Source organism: Equus przewalskii, chromosome 26 (assembly GCF_037783145.1).
Source record: "Equus przewalskii isolate Varuska chromosome 26, EquPr2, whole genome shotgun sequence".
NCBI classification, from domain to species: domain Eukaryota; kingdom Metazoa; phylum Chordata; class Mammalia; order Perissodactyla; family Equidae; genus Equus; species Equus przewalskii.
Window position 1 is genome coordinate 15,390,930 of NC_091856.1, and position 23,787 is coordinate 15,414,716.

The following is a 23,787-nucleotide window of genomic DNA, read 5'->3' on the forward strand; positions in this document are numbered from 1 at the left end:
TTACACAAACCTAAATGGTATAGCCTACTACACACCTAGGCCATTTGGTATTAATCTTTTTTTTTTCTTTTAAAGATTTTATTTTTCCTTTTTCTCCCCAAATCCCCACAGTACATAGTTGTGTATTTTTAGTTGTGGGTCCTTCTAGTTGTGGCATGTGGGATGCCGCCTCAGCATGGCTCGATGAGCGGTGCCATGTCCATGTCCAGGATTCGAACTGGTGAAACCCTGGGCTGCCAAAGCGGAGCGCGTGAACTCAACCACTTGGCCACAGAGCTGGCCCCTATTTAGTATTAATCTTATGGGACCACGCTCATATATGCGGTCCGTTGACAGAAATGTCGTTATTTGGCACATGGCCATACTACTGCTATTGCTAATAAAAGTGATATATCCATACAATAGAATGCTTCTCAGCAACAAAAAAGAACGAACTCCTTCTGTACACGATAACATGGATGAAGATCAAAAATACTATGCTGAGTGGAAGAAGCCAGAACAAAAGACTACATACTGTATGAATCCATCATATGAAGTTCTAGACCAGGTAAGACTAATATATAGTGACAGAAAGCAAATCAGTGGGGTGGGGGCATTGCAGAGAGGAGTGGGGAAACTTCTTTGTGGTTACATAGATCTATACATTTTTCACAATTCATGGAATGATGCGCTGAAAATGGCTACATTTTATTTATTATGGGTGTAAACTATACCCCCAATAAAGTTGATTTAAACAATAAAAACATAGTCTCTGAGTAATCCTTTCAAGGCACAAAAGCCATCCTTAAGACATTAAAATAATCACACTTACAAGGCAACAAAGATGGGATAAATTGGAACATTTAGGCATTGCTTTGTTTCAGGCCACATAATTTGAAACCCTGGCTAACTGAAAGAGACAGTGCATTCAAAAGTAAATATTCCTTTTACAGCTATTGTAGCCTTTAGATAGAATATCAGATATTAAACATACATAATCTAATTGGGAGACTGACCATAAATACCCTAAATCCAGAGACGTGGAGCATCATTGAGGGAAAAATACAAATGAGTAGAACCTGATGGACTGTTTATGAAGGACACTTGGGGAGAGTCTGAGCCATCCACACTAATGCCTCAAGGGCTAAGAAAGCACCAAGCTAAGAAAGATACAGTAAGAAGCCTCACACCCTAAGATCAGGTAAAAGACAAGGATGTCTGCTCTCATTGCTTCTATTCAACGTCATATTGCAAGTTCTAGCCAGAGTAATTAGGCAAGAAAAAGAAAGAAAAGGCATCCAGATTGGAAAGGAACAAGTAAGACTATCACTATGTGCAGATGACGTGATCTTTTATATAGAAAATCCTAAAGATCCTAAAAACTGTTAGAACTAAGCAAGTTCTAATAGGCAAGTTCAGCAAAGATGCAGGATAGAAGCTCCATATAAAAAATTCAAAAAGAATGAATTACTTGGATATACATTTAATAAAAGAAGTGCAAGACTTGTACTGTGAAAATTGAAAAACCTCATTGAAATAAAGAGTTAAATAAATGGAAAGATATTCATGTTCATGGATTGGAAGACAATATTATTAAGATGACAATGCTTCCCAAATTGACTTATAGATTTAACACAATCCCTGTCAAAATCCCAGGTGCTTTTTATTTGCTGAAATTGACAAGCTGATCCTAAAATTTGTATGGAAATGTGAGGGACACAAAATAGCCAAAACAGCCATTTTGTTTTTTAAGGTTTTCATTTTTTGCAGGGGAAGAGTTGCCCTTTGCTAACATCTGTTGCCAATTTCCCTCCTTTTTTTTCCTTCCTTCCCCCGCACTTAGTTGTAAGTCCTTTTAGTTCTTCTGTGTGAACTGCCACCACAGCATGGCTACTGACAGACGAGTGGTGTGGTTCCGTGCCCAAGAAGTTAACCCCGGGCCACTGAAGCAGAACATGCTGAACTTTAACTGCTAGGCCGTCAGGACTGGCTCAAAACCATCTTGAAAATGAAGAACAAAGTTGGACGACTCACGCTTCTTAATTTCAAAACTTCCTCCAAAGCTTCAGTAGTCAAAACAGTCTGATACTGGCAGAAGGATAGATAGATACTTCAATGGGATAGAATTGAGAGTCCAGAAATAAACTCATAAATCTATGGTCAATTGATTTTCAACAAGGGTGCAAGACCATTCAATGGGGAAAGGATAGTATCTTCAATAAATGGTGCTGGGACAATTAGATATCCACATGTAGAAGAATTAGGTTGGACCTTTACCTCACACCATTTACAAAAGTTAACTCAAAATGGATCTAAGACCTAAATGTAAGAGTTAAAACTGCAAAACTCTTAGAAGGAAACATAGATGTAAATTTCTGTGACCTTGGATTAGGCAATGATTTCACAGATATGACACCAAAAGAACTAGCAATCAGATAAAAAAATAGATAAATTAGGCTTCTTCAAAATTAAAAATTTTTGTGCTTCGAAAGACACCATCAAGAAAGGGAAAAGACAGCCAAGAGAGTGGGATAAAATATTTGTAAATCATATTTCTGATAAAAGACTTGTATCTAGAATATATAAAGAACTCTTACAACTCAACAGTAAAGAAGACAACTCATTTAAAAAGAAAGGGCAAAAGATTTGAATAGACATTTCTGCAAAGAAGATATACAAATGACTAATAAGCACATGAAAATATGTTCAACATCATTAATCATTGGGGAAATGCAAATCAAAACCACAATGAGATACTACTTTACACCCACTAAGATGGCTGTAACAAAAGACAGACAATAACAAGTGTTGGTAAGGATGTGGAGAAATTGGAATGCTCATACGTTGCAGGTAGGAATGAAAAATGGTGCAGTTGGTGTGAAAAACAGTTTGGCAATTATTCAACAAGATAAACAGTTACCATATGATCTAGCAATTCCATTCCTACCAACAAAGTTGATAATATACATACACACAAAAACTTGCACATAAATGTTCATAGCAACTTTATTTTTTTATTTTCCCTTTTTAAAAATTAAGGTCTAATTGACATACAACATTATATTAGTTTCAGGTATACAGCATAATGATTCTGTATTTGTATACATTGTGAAATGATCACCAGCAGCATTATTCTTAATGCATAAAATGTAGAAACAACCCAAATGTGTATCAACTGGTGAATGGATAACAAAGTGTGGTGTATCCATACAATGGATTAATTTTGGGCCATAAAATGGAATGAAGTTATGATACATGCCACAATATAGATAAACTTTGAAAACATGCTAAGTGAAAGAAGCCAGACAAAAAAAGATCACATATTGTATAATTCCATTTATCTGAAAAGTTCACAATAGGCAAATCCATAGAGTCAGTAAGTACATTAGTGCTTTCTAGAGGCTGAGGGGAGGAGGGGAATGGGGGGTAATTACTAGTGGGTACTAAGTTTCTTTCTGAGATCTTGTAAATGTTCTGGAATTAGATAGTAGTCATGATTATATAACTATGACTATCCTAAAACTCAGTGAAGTGTAAAACAAAAATGGGATAAGGATATCTGTTCTGCCTTTACCAAATCATGTAATGGAAATATATATGCTTTGTAAATTATTTTTAAAAAGTGAAAGAAAAACAAATAAAAATCCTTTCCACAGAAGCCAGGTGAGCCCAGTTTCTGTAACTGTACTTTGGAAACCTTATCTCTGCAAAAGGTATGCGTTAATGTGGGTAGAATATCTTTGCTCAATGCCATTAACTATTGGTCTAGAGCCAAGGGTGACCCTGACTCTTGTCGGGAGGATGACCTCCTGTTCTACAACCACCGATCAACCAGGAAGTACATATTTTTGATTATTTGCTGCTTCCCTGCATGGACATTGGTGTTCCAAATCAGTCAGTGGCACTCTATTAACAACCCAGCTATGCCCAATTATTCCTATGAGCAGGTACCCTTTAAGGGAAGGAGACTGGTCCCATAAAAGAGTTTTCCGTGGTTGAATACTTAACACATAAAAAAAGAGCAGTTGAAATACATAGATGTCCAGGATGTCTAATTCTAGAACTATTTAGAAATCACTTGACTACAGAGAAGTAATTAAAGTGTCCAAGAAGTACATTCAAAACTATTTCTGATGTTGGCAACTTTGAGAGTATGGTCAAGGAGTCACAAGCCAAGATGTAAATACATTATCAGTAGGATTTTTATGTCCTATTGGCCTTTACCTCTTGTTTATCAATGTGACTTGGCAGCTGTTTGTGAGACACATGTTCTATCATGATCCACCTTTCGGGGGAGGAAACAGGGTTAGTCCTTGAATTAGAGTCTGTATCAGCAAAAGGGAATTGAAGAAACAACAAAATTTTAAAATGTATCCTTGTCGGTAAGTTTAACCAGATGTGGGGTCATCTTTGTTTTGCTCATGAAGGATATTTTTACCCCAATAAAGCACTTGGAGTTTCTTCATTTCTCCTTCCACCGCTATTGCCCTGGTTCGGACCACTTCATCTCTTACCTAGACCATGGCCATGCTCTCGTAACTCATCTCCCTTCTGACATGTTGCTCCCCTGTAATCCATTTTTCACGCCACAATATGTATATCTGAGCATGTTTTTCCTTTACTTGAAACACTTCAATGATCCTTCCGTTGCATCATGCTAACACTGACCATGGCCACCATCATATATGGTCTGATCCTTCCCTATTCCACAACCTCATTTCATGCCATTTTCGCTCTCATTCACTGTATCTCCAGGCACCTCATGCTTATCTCAGGTCCTCTCTCCAAGCATGTTCCGTCTAAAGTTCCCGCTTTAGAGAAGGTAATTGATCACATCTAAGTTCCTATTTGTGAGTTTGGAATCCACTGAGAAGAAGACGCATGAGTCAGACCCACAAAGATCAAAATATCAAATTTATTCCTGAAAACGCTGGATTAGAAAACGACTTAGATGTGCAGCTATAATCATTCCTTCTTGGGAGCCAAAATTTCCTTTTACAGATACAAGGACTGAGGAATAGGGGCTTCATCCCTGCTTACTTCAGGCCCCTTTCTGTTTTATTTCTCGATGATTGCAGAAACTAGTAAATACTTTGTCTAGCAATAAAATGGCATGTTTTATGGAACCAGTTACCATGTTAACACAATTCTTAAACAATTGTAGAGGCACTGAGCTTTTTCTCCTCTTTGATTTATCACTTATGCAATTTACAGGAAATTTATTGTAGAGTAACTTACACGTAGTCATTTTCTCAGGAAACATGTTTAGAAGATCATTGGTTTTTCTGGAGAAATCTGATAACTGAAACATAATCTGGCACTGTCCTACCTCCCCCTGCAAAACCAAACACCAGTAAGTCACCATTTAATCCTGAGTTGAGGACAGAGTTTTGTGAAATATCCCCTTCTTGAACGTTATCATAAAAATTATTCATAGATGTCAAACACATGTTATTATATATAACTTTTAACCATTCCCACCTGAAAACAAGCCATGAGCTCTTGGTGGAAAATATGGTTGATTGACCACCAAAGATTTACATAGGAAACAAAAAATGAACTGCAAGGTAGCTGAATTAAAAGTTAATTTGATGTGTATACTCTCTGATTTTGGAACAAATCATGCCCTTCAGGAAAAACAAAAAGTGTGGTTCCAGAGTTGCTTCTTTTGGTAAAGCTTTCCAGACTGCTTGGAAAGCAAATATTCTACTACTATGTTGTAACAGAATAATATTGGAGCATGTGCATTTCTGTATCCATTCCTTTAATATTACTACCCCTTCAATGGCCATGTGAGTCTCTTGGGCGAGTACGAATATTCCTTTGACAGGGAGGATACAGAGATGCCCAAGTGAGGTGATTTGCCTGAAGTTACCAGGGATGCTGCAGGAGATCCTGGATCAGACTCCGCCTAATAGGGATCCAGAAGTCGGAGGCCTTGGTCTGAGGCCTGGCTGTGACTATTCTTCATTCTAGACAGCCTCTCACTTGCATGTTGGGGGAAAACCAATTGTATCATTTAGACCTCTGTCTGTTCCAAGCGACAGGAAGCAAAGTGACCTAGAAAAGGGAAATTGGCAATTCCAAGGGTGGGTCTGGCTTCCGTCATGGCTTGATGAAGGAGGTCGAGTGATCAGGCCCTAGTTTCTCTTTCATCTTTTGTTTCTACAACCTCTGATTTGCCCTATTTTCAGAACAGCTCCTTCACTGTGGTGGCAGTTGCAAACCTAAATTTCTAACACTTCAAATCCAGTGAAAAAGAGCAAAAATATTTTTTTCTCAGGAGTCCCAGTCCAGGTTTTATCATGTCCCATTGGCTCTGATGCAATGGATCAGTCGATATAGCCACATGTTGGACCAGGCTGAGGTTACATGCTCCACCACTTTGGCTAGGCTGGGACAGTGAGAAGTAGGATCCTGTAGAAGGAGACTTCAAGGACCCCTCAGCTTCTTTAGTAGAATGGCAGGCTTTGGTTTTACTGTCTCTCTTAGATTTCACGAGATATGGGAGCAATACTTTTCTTTGCAGAAACCAGGGTATGTGAGAAAAGAGGAATGGATGCTGAGTGGAAAAAAAAAATCCACCACCCCTTTTTTAGTAGCCTGTTCATGTTTGAAATTGTCAATTGTTCAGAGAATCTTTGCTTCATATTTGGCTTCCAGAGCTATGCCAGCTATTCCGCCTATGAGGGAATAAAGCTGGAAAAGCCTGGAGAGGCTGTGTCTGGCTTACAAGCAACATGTTCCACCTCAGCAAGCAACCTTTACCATCACTTAATAAGCCAGTAGCCCAAGAGACCCACTATCCCCAGGGTAGCAAACTTCACGATCTAGAACCAAGATGCTTCTTTCATGATCTAAAGAAAAAGGAGGGCAGTGTTTCCAATTTATAACCACTAGTATAATTAAATTGCTTCATTATGCTACCCAATGACAACTGGTAAATTAGCATCAGCTTTTGATCCAAAGGGAATTCAACCATGAAGATATATTATTCTGGGAAAGTAAGATGGTTAATAGGAATGTGGTATAATTTAGCAGCCAAAAAGTATTAATGGTGCTTTTTTTTTTTTTTGGCTTTTTCTCCCCCAATCCCCCCTAGTAGATAGTTGTATACTTTTAGTTGTGGGTCCTGCTAGTTGTGGCACGTGAGATGCCGCCTCAACATGGCCTGATGAGCCGTGTCATGTCCATGCCCAGGATCCGAACTGGCGAAACCCTGGGCCGCTGAAGCGGACTGCGCGAACTTAACCACTTGGCCACGGGGCTGGCCCCTTAATGATGTTTTTTAAGCTACAGGTTTTCATTGTATTTATATTATTAAACTTAATAATAGTGAGATTATTATATATGAGAAGAGTTTAGTTTTATTAGTCAGGATAGGCTAAAGAAAAAGTCCTAGCAAGGGAAAGGATTTTTTGATGCTAGAATTTTATAATTCTTATTTTTTAAGTTATCTAACATTCTAGAATTGTTTCCATTTTACACACAGATTTGAAGCAGGAGGCATTGTTCTGAAATTCCTTAAGCCACTGACAAAGCAGAAACTTGTAAAGAACCCTATTCTCCTCAGGCCCAGACTTTAGAAGGCAGTACCACACTACTTCTGCTTTTAAAATGTTCCACTTTCCCACTTTGTGTTTCATGCTGATATCAATGCTAAAGGGCAGGTTCAAATTTTTGTAGTAGATGTTGAGGGTTATATGATCAGAGTTCATAGTTGCAAGCAACTGAAGCTTACGTTGTATGATTTATTCAAACAGAATTTCTGGTAATGACGCAGAACTCATCTTGGAAACTGAGCAGGAGCAAGAGAAAGAGGTAGTAGGATGGACCACAACCCAAACCAAGGCACAAACCCAGTCTGGTGAGGACTCGTCTGCCACTGCCACCAAACACTTTGCTGCCACTGGAAACTGGATGTCATCAGATTAGGGTTGTTGGAGGAAACACAGGACGCCTAGTTAAATTTGAATTTTAAATAAACAGTGCGTAATTTTTAAAGTATAATAAAGTCCTATGAAATATTTGGGATATACTTATACTAAAACACTTATACTAAAAATTACTTGTTTTTTTATCTGAAATTTGAATTTAACTGGGTCTCCTATATTTTCATTTGCTAAATCTGGCAACCCTACACTGCGTATACCATTGCTCTTGCCACTGCTGTCCCTGGAAGTCACCTGCCACTCAAACGGATTTTCCAGGAAGTTCCTGGCTCTTTGCATCATGGGTTCTAAAAAGAACCCAACAGAGAGTTATGTGTGGTCAGTGGAGCATCTGTTACATGCCTCTGCTCTAGCTGCGGGGGAGGTCAGAAAGATGCTGGGGTCTCCATTGTTATTGGAAAGTGGCCTCTGTGTTCCACTAAATATTAAGTTACTCAGACATAGGGGTAGTGCTGTAGTGAGGTTCAGATATTCAGGAGGAAAAAAATAAATGCCTACCCCATTTCCCTTTAACATACATTCCTCCTGTTTCTTATTGTCTAGTAGCCTGTGTGCTGGGGGCCAGGCATGATAATTTAATTCTCTTTGCCAGTGACTGGTTCAAGAACCCAGATACAAGCCTGTTAGCAGATGGCTTCTCCTTGGCCACAAGGGTTGTTTCAGGATTGGGTACATGACCCAATCTGGGCCCTCGAGATAAGAGGAAAGCTCACGAGAAGATTCTAGAGAAAGTAACCGTATTCCTGAGACCTGCATAAAAAATAATCTTATCTTCCTGCGGATATTGTTTTTGTAGTCGTGAGACCTGAAAATTCTGCAGCCATCTTGCTTCCAGCCTGAGATGAAGAACATAGAAAACAAGGGCAGAAATCACTAGAGTAATTGCAGAGAAATGGAGCTGGAACCGCCGGATTAAGTCCGCTGACGCCTGTCCACATCTTGACATTCAGTTATGCGCACCGATACATTTTTGTTTGGCTTAAGCAATTTCGAGTTGGGTGTTCTGGTCCTTGTAGCCAAAAACAACCCAACTGGAAAAGGGACTCATGAATATGTGAGTCACTTTTGTAAGCTTATCATTTGTTGAACTCTGAAAGTTTAGCATAATGTGTTTTGATTGAACTAGAAATTATTGCCATTATGAAACCATGAGGCAAAGATTAGTGTTTAAATGAATGCACCCGAACAACTGGAGATCTGCTTCATTAGTCCAGGGAAAGAAGTTTATGATTATTGCCAGATTCCTGCTCTTTTTGCATGAATGCCCTGAGGATGAGCCAGCCTCTTAGGGAGTTCCCTCTGAGGAGAGAAACATTTAAATTCGTGGAACGACCTAAAGTATAAACATAAATGGTATTTTAGAAAACATTACCCTTCCTCCTGCTTCTTTCTTCATGAGGTAGACAGCTGCTGCTTTGCCCTGCCCAGCAAGCAACCCTCCCCACTTCTTTGGGAATGCTCTACTTTTCTTTGGATAACTCTCTCTTCTTCATTCCCTGTAATCCCATTGGGACCAGCCATCCAGGTGCTAGTCCAGCTCCCTACCACTGGGCCCAATGGTGGGCACGTGACTTCACCTCTAACTCTCCCACAAGAATTCAGCTCTCCAGGGGAGTGACACAAGAGGAAAAATCACTGGAATCATTCCTAAAGGAAGTGTCCATGGGTCCCGGCTCCTCACATCCTGGACATGACTGATGCCTGTCCTTTCTGAGGCTTGGTTCTGGCGGCCCCCTCCCCAGCTTTGCTTAAGGTAGCCAGCGAATTTCTGTTGCATGCTGCCAAAAACCTAAGCCGATACTCCCCACCAAATCATCCTCGAACACAATCAAGCCTTTATTTTGGAGTTACATTTCTTGTTTTTACTAGACATGTGTGAATACAAGCCTGATATAAACCTGTTTATAATAACTTCTATCATGCACCTAAATTATCATATAATCAATTATTAAGAAAAACTTTCTTGGGAACAAAAGTATTGGGAAGTGCATTTTTAAAATTTACCTAGAAAACACATAGAGCACTTGTGTGTAAGGCATTGTTTAGTTGTTTAATCATCATTGCAATCTAGTGATGTAAATAATTTTATCACCATTTTACAGATTGTGAAACTGGAGGGCAGAAAGGTTAAGTAACATGCTCAAGGTCACACAACTAGTAGATGGCAGAGCTGCCACTCAAACCATGACAGCCTGACTCCAGTGCATGCTCTTATTCACTGTGTAAAATACAGCATCATCAAAATGCTGACTTAAACTACAAAATTAACTTCCAATGAGTAAGATTAGCTATATGCAAAAGCATCTTAATGATAGAATGTCTTCCAGTCCAGAAGCAAGAAAGATAAACAGAGTTGGCCAAAGCCCCTGGATTCCAGCTTGTAATTTTTGAGACAAATAAAAACCCCTTAGGATTTCCATGGGAAAAAAATCCTCATCTAATTAGTTAGTGAGCACCAACTAAGTCCAGACACCTGCTACTGTTTTTCCTTTCCTTGTTGCCAGGTGCTCCATGGACAGCCTTAGATCAATAAGTAATTATAATAGAAGCTGAATTTAATTACTTATATAACTTTAACTTATTAAGTTTATGTCCATTAAAATTGCCCCAATAAACTGGGATATTTTAAAGGCTGCCATAGACAAAGGGGGACTAAAGATTCAGTTTAAGCCTTTTTTTTTTTATATATATTTGACTCAACGATGAATCACATCTTTCCACGGTGTGAATTCTCACCGTTAGTAATTCTAGTAAATATCTAGGGAGTTATTCACCCATTCATTCAGCTAAACGTATTGAGTACCCACCAAGTGTCAAGCACTGTCCTGGGCACTGAGGTTACAGCTGTGAAGAAGCAGAGGAAAATCTTTGTTCTCTGGCGTTCTAGTGGGGAGTTGTAATTCCATGGCGGCACAATCGAAAAATCCTGAATCTCTCCTGGTTCCTGATAGTTTCATTACTATAATGACTGAAAGAACAAGTCATCTGATGGCTATGCTGAGTCTGTGCAACGTCAGTGGGTCTGGTCCTTCCAGAGGTGTCCAATGGAGGGACGCTGTGGCTACTGCCTGGCAGAGGCAATGATATCCACTGGGAGATGATGATTCACTGTTGCGTGCCTGGGATTTCATATGAATAAACCATGTGCTTCAGATTCTAACACTCTTAATTCTCACAACAACCTAAGATTTAAAGCAGTAGCCCCAGGATCTGCTGAACCTGCTACCTCAGTCTTGTCCTTTCTTCTTTTGTTCCCCTGAGTACCCTTCCTTCACCCCACACTTTGGACATGAACTTCTTGCCTGAGGACACTGAAGACTAACTAGTTTGAAAATGGAAAACCAAGAACCAATGGATTCTTTTCAAAATACCAAGCAGTCTGTTATTTCAGAGGAGTTAATTTCAGAAGGAAAATGGATCAAGTGAAAAAACAACTTCCATGGATCCCACTGGTGAAACAAGAACTTGGGAAATTGTGAAAAGTATAACCAGGAAAGGACCATTGGCTGATGGTGTGGCGGTCATCCCAGTGCTGCAAAGAACTCTTCATTATGAATGCATTGTTCTGGTGAAGCAGGTCTGATCACCAATGAGGAGTTACTGCCTTGAATTCCCCACGAGTGTCGTAGGTGATAATGAAAGCCCGGAAGCAGCTGTTCTTTGGGAGCTTGAGGAAGAAACTGCCTCTAAAGGTGACGTTGCTGAATGTTCTCCAGCTATATTTATATATGCAGGTTTGTCAAACTGTACCACACACATCGTGACAACTATTAATGGAGATGATGCTGAAAATGTAAGACCTAAGCCGAAGCCAGAGGATGGAGAATTTGTGGCAGTAATTTCTTTACCAAAGAATGACCTGCTGAAGAGACTTGATGCTCTAGTGGCTGAAGAACATCTGACGGTGGATGCCAGAGTCTATTCCTGTGCGTTGGTGTTGAAACAGGCAAACACAGAGCCATCTGAAGTACCCTCTCTGAAATTTTAAGGCCAAAGGACAGTGCCCATGTGAATATTCAAAGATGCCTATTTGTTTCCGCTAAAATTAGGATGTCTTCCAACTGAAAGCATGTCACACATAATTGTCAGCATCTTTTCTTTCTTGGTGATACATAAAATAATGACCTAACAGTTGACAGTGTCTCAGATTCAATAAAGTAGAGTGTATGAGAGTCAAATTCCCAGAAGCAGAGCCTAATACAGGTATTGGGGTTTATATAATGTTTTGAGGGGTGCTCTTTCAAAAAAGCCCGAAGGGAGGGAGTGAAGCAGGAGAGAGAAAGGGACAGAGCCAAGCAAGGTCTTAGGTCAAGACTAGCCTCTGGCTGATCCATAAGAAATGGGCTCTGGAGCATAAGCCCCATCACGGTTTTACTCTCCTAAGGCAGGGGGCCTTTTGTGCCCCCACATTAGTCATTGACTATGGGCTGTCTTTAGAGGGGTCATAACATCCTGGGCAAAGGGTTCCCATCAGCCAAGAGCAATTCTCAGAAGAAGGGGGAACTGGGAGTCACTATCAGCTGGGGGCCTTCCCTTGGCGTAAGGGCTCTGGTGGACATTACAGCATCCACTACAGGAATCCTGCTCAGTGCTCACAGAAAAAATAGCTGCTCTCAAGAAAAAGAATCATTATTCTGACATGGTGTGATTTGCAACATCCTCAATAATATCCTTAGAGTAGACACTTCATCAAGTGTCCTAAGCTGTTCTAGGTCGCCTGAGGACAAGGCAATCAGATGCTGTCAGAAGCCACAACTGCCACAGGCACAGAGACATTCTCATCTGCATGTGGCAGATCTGGCTCCCCAAGGAATCCACAGGCCCTTGACGTCTTGGTGGGGGAGGGGCAGGTAGCTCAGAAGGGAAACCATAAAGTAAGTGGAGTGTTATCTTCTCTGTCCCCTGCTCCACTTTTCCAGAATAGAATCTTGTCCCCTCTCCTACTGTCCTTTTCTCTACCCACTTCACCGCCACCCTTGCTCAACCTGATCTCTAACTGAGCTGTTCTCAGGTCTCAGGTTGTTTCTTTCTCCACCCCCGATGCCCCCAACCCTGCCTCCCGCCGTAAGGCATTTACCTTAAAAAAAAAAGTGTTAGGAATTTCATGTGTTACCACCTGGGTATATTTGCATTTTAAAGACCACTGGGAGAGGATGCTATTTACATAAGGAAATGAATAACTATTGGTGTAGTTTAAGGCATCTGGAATCCTTTAAATCATTCACCATGGATAAGCTCCTCATACAAACTACAAACATGGGGAGTGAATGAGGAAACAGCAGAGAAGGGTTGGGAAGACCTAATTCTGCTCTCTCACTTTGGCCTACATACCAATCCAGGCCATTACTCTTAGCTAATTCTTCTTCCTCTCCCTTCCCATATCTTGGCTTTCTCATTCCCAGGCCCAATCAAGGGCATAGACAAGGATGGAATAATTCCAATATATTAATTTTCCCCGTTGCAGTGATAACAATAGTAACAGCAATGACACTACCAACAATTACTGAATGTTTTCTAGATGTCAGGCCCCTTTCAACCCACAAGCCTTGTAAAAGAAGTTGTCAGTGGACTTTCTGGTTAATAAGAGCTAAACCTCAACCTCTGGATCCTTTTTACCTGTATCAGCTTGAGCACGTATTTGAGCTGACCTAGAAGTGAATGTTAAAATGATGAGAAAAATGAAATTTGACCAATGTAGTCTTTCACAGACTTAAACTTAGCCTCGGGGAGACTCTGGTTCAATTAAAGAGGAGCAATGACAAAACAGAAGGATGGGATCCTAAGGATATGGAGCTGAAAGGGAGCTTAGAGACCACACAATCCCAACTTTCTCATTGTACAGGTGAAAAAATTACATCTCCGGTAAAGCAAATTGTTCAAAGCCACAGAGGTCCAAGAGTTCCGGGAAGATTTGGATTGGGCAGGGGGTGACATGGTTATAAAGGCAGGTGCCAATGAGGACTTTACTAGGCTTAAGTCAATGTATTTTAATGTGGAAATACAAGTTTAATGACGGCTGCAGGTAAATTAAGCTAGAGACTAATGTGGATTAAGGCTGCCCCAGCTAGAGAAGCCCAAGTTGACCTGGCCTACATGCCAAACTATACGACCCAGTGAACTTTTTTTATGGTATGAATTACGACCACCCCAGGGAGAGAAGCCCAGGGCATCCTCACCTACATGCCGATCTATATGGCCAGATTCGTATCTAAAGTTATATGACCGCACAATAACCAGATCCCATCTGCACTGAAATCATTTAATGACTTTTTACATCATCTTTTCTTTTCTCCAGTAAAAATAAGTCACGTACCCATGCCTTATAAAATTAGCCCTAACCCTCAACTCGGGGCAGCAGCAGGAGCTCTGACTGCCCATGGGTCCTGTCCCCATGCAGCAGCAGCAGGAGCTCTGACCGCCGGTGGGTCCTGTCCCCACGCACCAGCTCTGCCTGCCCATGGGCCCTGTCCCCATGCTATTCCACACTATTCTCTAAATAAAAGAGCACTACTGCCAGATCTTGAGAGTCTAAGAAATCTTTCTTTCGACTCCTCGGCTCACCGACCCCGCATCAGAGAGGAATAAGGACTAAGACTGGAGAATGGCTTTTATATTGCGAGTGTTCGTTTGCTGAGAGTAGATTATCAATCATTCTGAATTCTTTTCTTGAGCAGCTGGTGCGCAGGGCAACCAGCACCTCATGAGGTGTGTTCCCAGTGGTGGGTGCCTGGGATTAGAGCACACAGCCAATGGAATATCTTGGTGGGAAATATAAGAAGAGAAGTTTTTATGCCAAAACTGATCTTTACTATTTTAAGAAGGAAGTGACTACTTCTTTGTTTCTCTACCATTTCTTATCTGCCCAAACTTAGCCTATAAATGACTTGTGAAAGACAGCATGCTGTCCACTAGTCACCTATAAAGGCTAATTTTTGGTCCTCCCCTCCCCTCCGTGGTTAAATATTGTCAGCTTTATGAAAGGCACTAAAAGACTGAACTTTTTAAAAACTTCAGTCTCTTTGGATGTCTATAGGATGATTGCTCTTTATTGCACATTGTACTAGAGGCTGTTGGAAGATACAAAAGAAGTAAAAAAAAAGCAAAAAACGTATCAGTTCATATGTTCAAAGAGAGTAGAATCTGGTTGGAATGGTAGAAAGGAAAACAGTCATCCTCATCACCATCATCATTCCCATCCTTGAACACTTTGCCGTGGACAGGTAGTGTACAAAACACTTCATGGACATTATTCCATTTAATACTTGCATCGACCTTCTGGAGGTATCCATTACAGCCTGGTTTACAGATGAGAAGACTGAGCCCCAGAGAGGTCTTCTGCCTGGCAGTGCCTGAGTCATGACTACAAACCGGATCTGTCTGACTTTAGAGTCTGTGATGCTTCCATCACGGCACACTGCCCTCACAGGAAAGCTGTAAAGCGAAACCCGGTGATTAATTGCCAACCTGATTAATAGAGACAGAACTGGCCCCAACATGGAGTTGCTCTGTTCCTGGCTGCTGCTGCTATTTATTCTGTCTGGCTTTGGATTCAGTATACCAAGTTCTCACCCTCATAATGTGATCTGTGTGGGAGCTGATGGTAGACTTGTAAAGTATATAGAAGCTATGCAGTGTGTGACTTGTTATTATATGTATTAAAGACAGGATAGAGAATAATGTAGACACCTTTGCTCCTTCCTACAGGTCTAGTTTATAGATTATGAATGTATTAAATTTGAGCACATTATCTTTCTCCTTCCAAACCTGCATTTTTAGGTAGAAATAAAAATGTATTCCTGATCTCAGTTGAAATCTTAGGGTGTCCTATGGGAGTTTGGGCAGCAGTCATTCATGTAGTCATTCATCCATCCAATAATTACCAAGCCTCTACTAAGTGCCTGGTAATGTTCTTGGGACCGCACACACAAGGATGGAAAGCCACCACCTGTGTCCTTAGGAAGCTAGGTCTCACTGGAGACAGACGTAGGGTTACCAGATTTAGCAAATAAAAAACACAGGACACCCAGTTAAATATTGCACAGAACATACTTACACTGAAAAATTATCCTTTGTTTATCTGAAATTCAAATTTAACTATGTGCCATGTATTTTATCTGGTGACCTTAGGCAGACATAAAAATCCACTACACCCTGCAGAAAGATGGCTGCTGGAATGGTTGTGCACACACAGCTCCATAGACACACGATAGACACGCAAGCTTTCTCTGTCTGGGATAGCCACGGGAGGCTTCACATGACTGTGTGAGCTGACTTGAAGGAATGATGCGTTTGCTGGGTGATCTTGAATAAGACTTGACAGGCAGAGATGGGGGGAGGAAATTCCAGACGAAGGGAAGAGCATAGAGTTTGAGACAACGTCTGTGGTGCATGGGCAATGGGAGAAGAGCAAAAATGAACGTGAGGCCCAGATCAGGAAGGGCTTTGGCAGAAAGGTGAAGGGTTCACAACTTCATTCTGCCATCAATAGCTAACCATCCAATCTATGCTTTGTCTTCTTATTTTTTCATATAACCAGACTTTGGCTAAGCAGTGTTCCACAAAACGTGGGCCACAGACCAATGTTACTCTGAGAAGTACTTTTGGTAGTAGTTTTCGATGATTTGGGGTAGTATGAGAAAGCAGCATCAAATAACCTTGACTAATGCGGGGAGACTGTTAATTCCTTTTTTTCTTCCAATTTAAAACTCAATTTTATTTTTATGTGTACACTTAAACTAATAGACTTTACTTTTTAGAGCAGTTTTAGGTTTAAGAGACATTGAGCAGAAAGTACAGAGAGTGCCCATATATACTTCCTCTTGATTCCTTTTTTATTTTCTTTCAGTACTGATTACTCAAGGAGAAAATCTTAATTTGGTGCAATTCTAGTTTCAATATCTCTCTAATAGTTGTTCATCCTGTCGGAAGACAGAGGAGAGGAGAGTTGTGAGGAGGAGAGTAGAGGAGAGGGGAGGGGAAGGGAGTAGAGAAGAGAGGAAGGGGAGGGGAGGGAAGAGAAGGAAAGTAGAGGAGACGGGAGAGGAGGGGAGGAGAGTGGATGGGAGGGGAGAGAGCACTCAGCCTCTGAGTCTTTGACAAGCCATATACCAAGTTAGACTTGAAAACAAAAATCATTTTGTCTCCAGTGTATTTGTTTATGAAGTTTTCTTCTACTTCTCAGAATAATACTCCTATTCTATTTAGGGTGCTATGATAACAAGATTTGTTGCAAATTAAATTTATTCATACACAAAAAGTAGATAAAGTAAAGGACAATAAGAGTGGCATGTGAATGACTCAAGCTTGGAAACTTCAGGGCTGAGGAATCCTGGCTGAGTCTGTATTTCAGTTCCCACCCGACCTTTTCAGTGTTGATGGAGTTTTCTGGAGAAAAGCCCCATCTTTTTCAGGAGAATGAAGGAGGATGACCTGTGGGAGCAGTGGCTTTAGAGAAATCCAGTGTCTAGCTTAGTCTCTCTTTCCTTCTCTGCTCTTCTCTGACCTCTCATCCTTATCTGGCCCCACATTCCTTTTCTTAAAAGCCCCGAGGAGGAGTAGTCAAAGGAACGCTTCCCTGGAAGAGGATATCTAACATGAAAATCCCAAGCATTTGCCTTTAAAAACTTGATGGAAAAGAAGGCTAAAGATTTTTAAATAGTGGGTACCCATGACACAGCTAAAGGTTACTGATGTTACACACAGATTTTCAGGAACATTCCTGGGAGGGAGGAATATGTCAGTAAAGGAAATTTCTCTGAAATCCATTTCCTGGATGGGGACGCATGGGCCTGAGTGTGACACCAATGAAAGGATTCACAGAAGCATTAGATTTTATTTGCTTTGAGAGAATCTGTTCATAGTTCATCATTCTTTTAGTTTTCTCTAGCACACCCAGGTTCACATTTGGACTCAACCATTTACTAGCTGTGTGACCTTGGGCAAGGTACTTCCTCTCTCTGAATTCCATGTCTGTAAAATGCACTTTCTCAGTGGTGCTCAAACATGAGCACCAGACTAATCTGGTGCATCAGAATAATCTGGATTGCTTCTGTGACGGTCCACCCACACCCAGCTTTGATTCAGGGTGTCTGGCAGCGGTCATGGGGGGTGTGTCTCAGAATGCGCATTTCTAACAAGTCCCCAGCTGATGCTCCTGGTCCCAGAACCTCTCTTTGGGAAGCCCTGTACCAGGTCCTCCCTGACGAAGATGAAACTCTATGGCAATGGCTTTCAGTAGTGACTTACCAGCACCCACAGTGAGAAACACATTTTACATTGTCACCCTGGAATAAACATACCTAGAACTAAATGAGTTTCACACGTAATACTTACCATTACTACAGTAAATGCACTCTGCTAATTTTTCATTTAAGACAATGCTGATCCACTAAATAGCACTTTATGAACCATTATTGGGTCTTGTCTCAGCAAGAAAATACTGTTAGTGCCTGGTAAATATTGCATTGGTAAAAACGCACAAGCCAACCCTAGTGGTACAGTGGTTAAGATTCCATGCTCTCACCGCCGTGGTCTGGGTTTGTTTCCTGGTCAGGGAACCACACCACCCATCTGTCAGTTGCCATACTGTCAAGGTTGTGTGTTGCTGTGACGCTAAAAGCTGTGCCATAGGTATTTCAAATACCAGCAGGGTCACCCATGGTGGACAGGTTTCAGTGGAGCTTCCAGACTAAGACAGACTAGGAAGGACCTGGCCACCCACTTGCAAAAAATTGGCCATGAAGACCCTGTGAGTAGCAGCGGAGCATCATCTGCTACAGCACCGGAAGGTGAGAGGATGGCGCGAAAAGACCAGGCAGGGTTCTTCTCTGCTATACACGGGGTCACTAAGAGTCATAATCGACTCCATGGCACGAACAACAAAAAATGCACTACTCAGCATCAGACAAGAAGGCAAAAATTAAGTGACATCTTGTTCTCCTTTTCTATCACAATAGAGAAGCCCTTATAAAAGTGTGGACGCTTCTACTCTTAGGCAAGAGAAATCACATTGAGAACTTGTCTGCTAAAAGCAAGATGGAGAAGACTTTGGTTTCCAGGGACCTCTCTTGGACTCTGACGTGTGTCCTGTTTTATTGTTACCGTGGAAGGCAGGACTGCAATAACAATGAAGAAAACTAAACATCTGCCTGCTCCAGCACGTAGAAAGACACTACAGAATGTAAACACCTGAGGCTGCCACGGCTGGGCATGGAATTCATTGTCCACCCTCCTCCTTCTCTCTAAAGACATTTTCCAGGCTCCTTCCAGAGGCCAGTGTCTTGTGCGAGCTGACTTTGGTAAACAGGTGGTCGTTGATTTTCACCGGTCTAACTTGCACATATTACATGTTCATGCGCAAAACTCCACCTTCCCGTTGTCACCAGCTATATAATGATTTCCCAGCCATCCTCTATACCTGGCCTGTGCTCTGGGGATGGGTGGGGGCCTCAGCCAAGGTGACAGGAATATTAAGTCATCTGTACTAGTGCCAGTGCTGATCGAGGCCCAGCGGCCTCAGTCTGACCCACAGCTCCCCGGTCACATTCTTTGCTGTTCCAGGAGCCTGGTCCTCTGGAGCGAGCTAGCTCCAGCCTGTGATCCCTGGCGTGGAAGTCTTGTCCGGCCGGCCTCTGTCTGAGCCTCACTTGAATATCACTATGTCTGGGGAACAGGGGAGGAGCGAAAAGTTCAGGCCCAACTGGGCTCTTGCTTTGGTGGAGGAGGGAACACCTCTTCCTCTGGCCTAGTACATTTGGGCCCAAAGAGATTACGGGCCATAGAACCTTCCATCCTTGCCCTTGTGGGGAGGTCAGCCTGATGGAACAAGAGAAATGCCAGGCTTGATTTTGCCTCCAGGCAGACACACAGTCAGCCCTCTTGAACATAGGGCACAGCCTCCTCACCCCACGAAGGCTTCCATCTGCCCCCCGAGGGCGGGGGTCTGGGCTGGAAAGAGGCGAAGCATCGCCAACGTTACTTAAGATTTTGATTAAAAAAGGAAAAAAGCCTTTTTGGAACCAAAATGCTCTTGTAATCTCCAAGTCTGAGTCTGTTTGACTTTGAGACCTGTAATTTTCATAAAACTCTTCCTCATTCTTAAGACCTCAAGTCAGCAGCCATTTTCTCAGGAAGCACTCCCGGACTTCTGGCCTAGATCACGTCTCCTTACTACATGCTCACAAAGCACCAGTGCTTCTCCTTTGTAGCACTGCTACAGATGCATTTTGTAAAAATAACCTTTTTATTTTAGATTTACAGAAAATTGCAGAGATAGTAAAGAGAATTCCCATATACCTCTCATCTAGTTGCTTAATGTTAACGTCTTAAATTACCATGGTATATTTGCCAAAACTAAGAAACCAACATTGGCATGTTACTGTGGAGTAATCTTCACATTTTATTTGCATTTCACCAGTTTTTCCACTTATGTCCTTTTTCTGCTCTGGGCTCCAATTCAGGGTACTACACTGCATTTAGTTGTCATGCCTCCTTGGTCTCCTGTGGTCTGTGCACTGGGCTGGATACCAGAGAATTAGAGACATGGAGGAGAACATGCTCCCATCCTATGGGAGTGTCCCAGTCTACACATCCTAAAGGCAAAGATAAGCAACTCAAAGTTAAACAGAAGTCAAGAGAGATAGTACCTGTGATCTCTGCTGGAATCCTCCTTCCATTTGTCCTTTCCTTAGCAAAGTGAACACTGATCAATCAACACTTGCATTCCAAGGGCCTGAGGTCTATTTGTTTATCATTCAGAATAAGTAAAACAGTGACCTTTTGCTTAAGGACTTGAGTTCCCCAAATTTAACCTTTTGCTATTGGGCTAATTATTTAATTGGAAGATCAAGGAACCTGAATACTCAAGGTGCATGTTATTTCACTTTTTAACATCTTTGAAATCAAGATGCATCTTACAATTAGTGGTCTCTCACAATCACGGTTGACCAGATGGTAGGTCTGACAGAGTTGTCATTGCCTATGTGTGCACAAACTCGGCCAGAGCTGTTCATGTGTGGTCCCTAGAATCAATTTGGGAGCATTGCTCATCCCTTACAGGTTGAGCTTAATTGTTGTTTAAAATGTCTTTTGAAATAATATGCTGTCAGCATTGGAATGAAAAGTTACTGTGGATGCAGAAAGTCCTGAACACAGAGCAGGAGGATATACATTTGATATTAGTGAAAAAACTAGTCACTGTTGGAGGAAAGACAGTAAATATTTTCTTGGAATTCAACAACCAAGCGCATTACAGGACCTAAGAAAGAAGATATCCATAGGCAAATGAAGTTGTATTACATTTTGCCAACTGACATGCAAATGATACATTTCATCACCTGCCATGGCAGTGTACCTGAAGGTAGAAGAAATTCCTATAAATCCCCTGGAAGAGATGAAGGAAATTTCAAAGAATCGAGACTTTGATGTGGCTGACTTGTTCATCATTGAGTTCTTTTGTTAAGGCGTGTTATCGTAGCTTAAATGACTGAGATTTTTTCCTCCCTAAAAGTATATAAAATGATGGTGCCTCTTAAAATAGACGGTCTCAGATTCAATGAAATACAGTCCCTGAATGGCTTAACAGATGTGGGCGGGCCACATTTTGACTAGATTTGATGCCTTATTGAATATGGAGCTGATGAACCTGGCCGTGCCATAGGCTGTGTGGAGCTCAGTGCCTCCTCTCAACAGACATGGGAGGGGAGGCAGAAGGAAGGAAGGCTTTAGCCCCTCAGAGATGATTGAGGGGAAGCTTGTGAGATATTTTTTGATAGTGTGCACTAGGATCAGTTGGGTGGGCTGTATGCATCCTATTATTGATAAAGCAGTGACATTTTAGGTTTATGAGCATTAGACATGATATGATCCCTGTGGGATTATAGTTCATAATTGTATCATTAATTATACATAAATGAACTTAGCCTACCCCTGCATGTGCCCTAGGCAAAACATTTTTTCCCTTGAGAATGTCAGGCAGGTCGTCCTTCAGGTTAGGTGGGCTGAGTATGGTCTGAGGACAGCAGCTAGGTAGCTAGTCCACACAACAGAGCTTCTCACTCACGAGCAGGGTCTGTATGCCCGGCAGAGCTTTCTCACAATCCACATGCTAGGGTCTACCATAGACCTCGTGAGCGCTGTCTTCCTTTGAAGTGTGGGGCCCAATAGGGACCACCCCAAGCTGTGGGAAGCAGCACAGAGAGCCCTCTGAACTCAATGTCACTCCTCTGAAATAGCACACACACGTTAGTCCACACTGGAGATGTATTTATCATTGGGCTTCTTAGAGCACTTACTCCAGCCTCTTCATCTAGGAGTTGAAGGATCAGAGATTGACATGCCTCAAACAACATAGCTGCTGATAGACTTTGAATTAGAACTCAGACCTCTGGACCCCCAGTCAAGCATCCTTTTTAACACTGAATGCTACCTCTGCTCCTGTGAAAACAAATACCTCTGAAAGGGGAACACTTCAAGACTTTGGGGGGGCTTAATGAGATGCATTGCTTCTTTCCATTTTCCCCAAATTCCAGCCACTGCAGACTCTGCTTTTATGCTACCCATTTTCATTTCATTGTGCTTTTGCCTGTGTTGTTTTATCAGCCTTTCCTTCCCTTGTGTGCCTAACAGAATCCTCTTTATCCTTTAAGCCCAGTCTAACTGTCATCTTTTCTCAGAAGCCACTGGAACTCAACCCCATCCTCTGCCCAGCCTCCGGGAGAATCCATCACTCTCTCACCTACCTCACTTGTTCTTTGCATATATGTTGATTAGAGCATCTCTCGCTGATATTCCTTTAGCTTGGTTTGTACATGACCGTTTCCACTGCTGAAGTGGTACTTGTATTCTGTGCCTCCCTAGGATGAGCCGAGTGCTAGCATAAAAGCATCCCCAGTTAATGACTGTTGAATGGATGAGTGAATGAATGATTGGAGAATCAGTTGAGAGCAAGAGAGGCTCTGGGGAAATAAAATATAAAATGTGTGCTGGGTGGTGATATTTGGGAAGGGGTAGCAGGCGGAAGAAAAGATGGATGAGAAGGTATTGGAACTGAAAGTGGGGATGGTCTCAACTTGGTCTTGACCCACCACATAATTTTACCAAGACTAGCTTTGAGTGTGCCCCATAGAAAATGAGGGGGAGGGAGGATTTTAAACTTAGACTGAAATTTGTGGTTCTAGGTGAGTAAATGTGGACAATATGCCAGAACTTTCTTACAATGTTAAAGGTGTGTTCTTTGCAGATAAAAGAGCTGGATAAAAGATTCTGTTATGGTTAAATAACCTTCTTATCTTCATTGGGAGGAAATGATGCAGTGAATCTGGATGCATTTTGTTTTTGCATTTTCTCTCTTTTTTTTCTTTTTTGCTGAGGAAGATTGGCTCTGAGCTAACATCTGTTGCCAATCTTCCTCTTTTTGTATGTGAGCTGCTACCACAGCATGGCCTCTGACAGAGGAGTGGTGTAGGTCTGAGCCCAAGAACCGAACCTAGGCTGCTGGAGCAGAACATGCTGAACTTAACCACTAGGCCACTGGGGCTGGCCCAGCATTTTCTCCTTAGTGCAGACTTTGAGAGATGAGAAAACTGTGCTTGGGAACCAGGAGGCTGGGAACAGACATGCTAAGTTGGACCAGTGCACACAGGAGAAACTCAGGAAGGACTGTGAGCCTGCTTCAGTGAATATTGGGCTGTAAAGCAGACTGCTGGCTTAAAGGGCCAAGGAATTTTGACTGCAGAACTTCAAAAGTCCGTGCGGAGGTTGAAAGAAGGCCCCAAAGAACTTTAACTAGCATTTCACTGTGGATCCTGGAGATCGATTCAACCTGGAAATGAATCCTGGATCCCCTACCTCCTTTGTG

The 23,787-nt window shown here is 41.8% G+C and overlaps 1 pseudogene; it reads left to right on the forward strand.

Annotated features, from left to right (window-relative positions):
• Window positions 1-10,995: 10,995 nt before the first annotated feature.
• LOC103546772 (ADP-sugar pyrophosphatase pseudogene) lies at window positions 10,996-12,064 on the forward strand (annotated as a pseudogene).
• The last annotated feature ends 11,723 nt before the right edge of the window (window positions 12,065-23,787 follow it).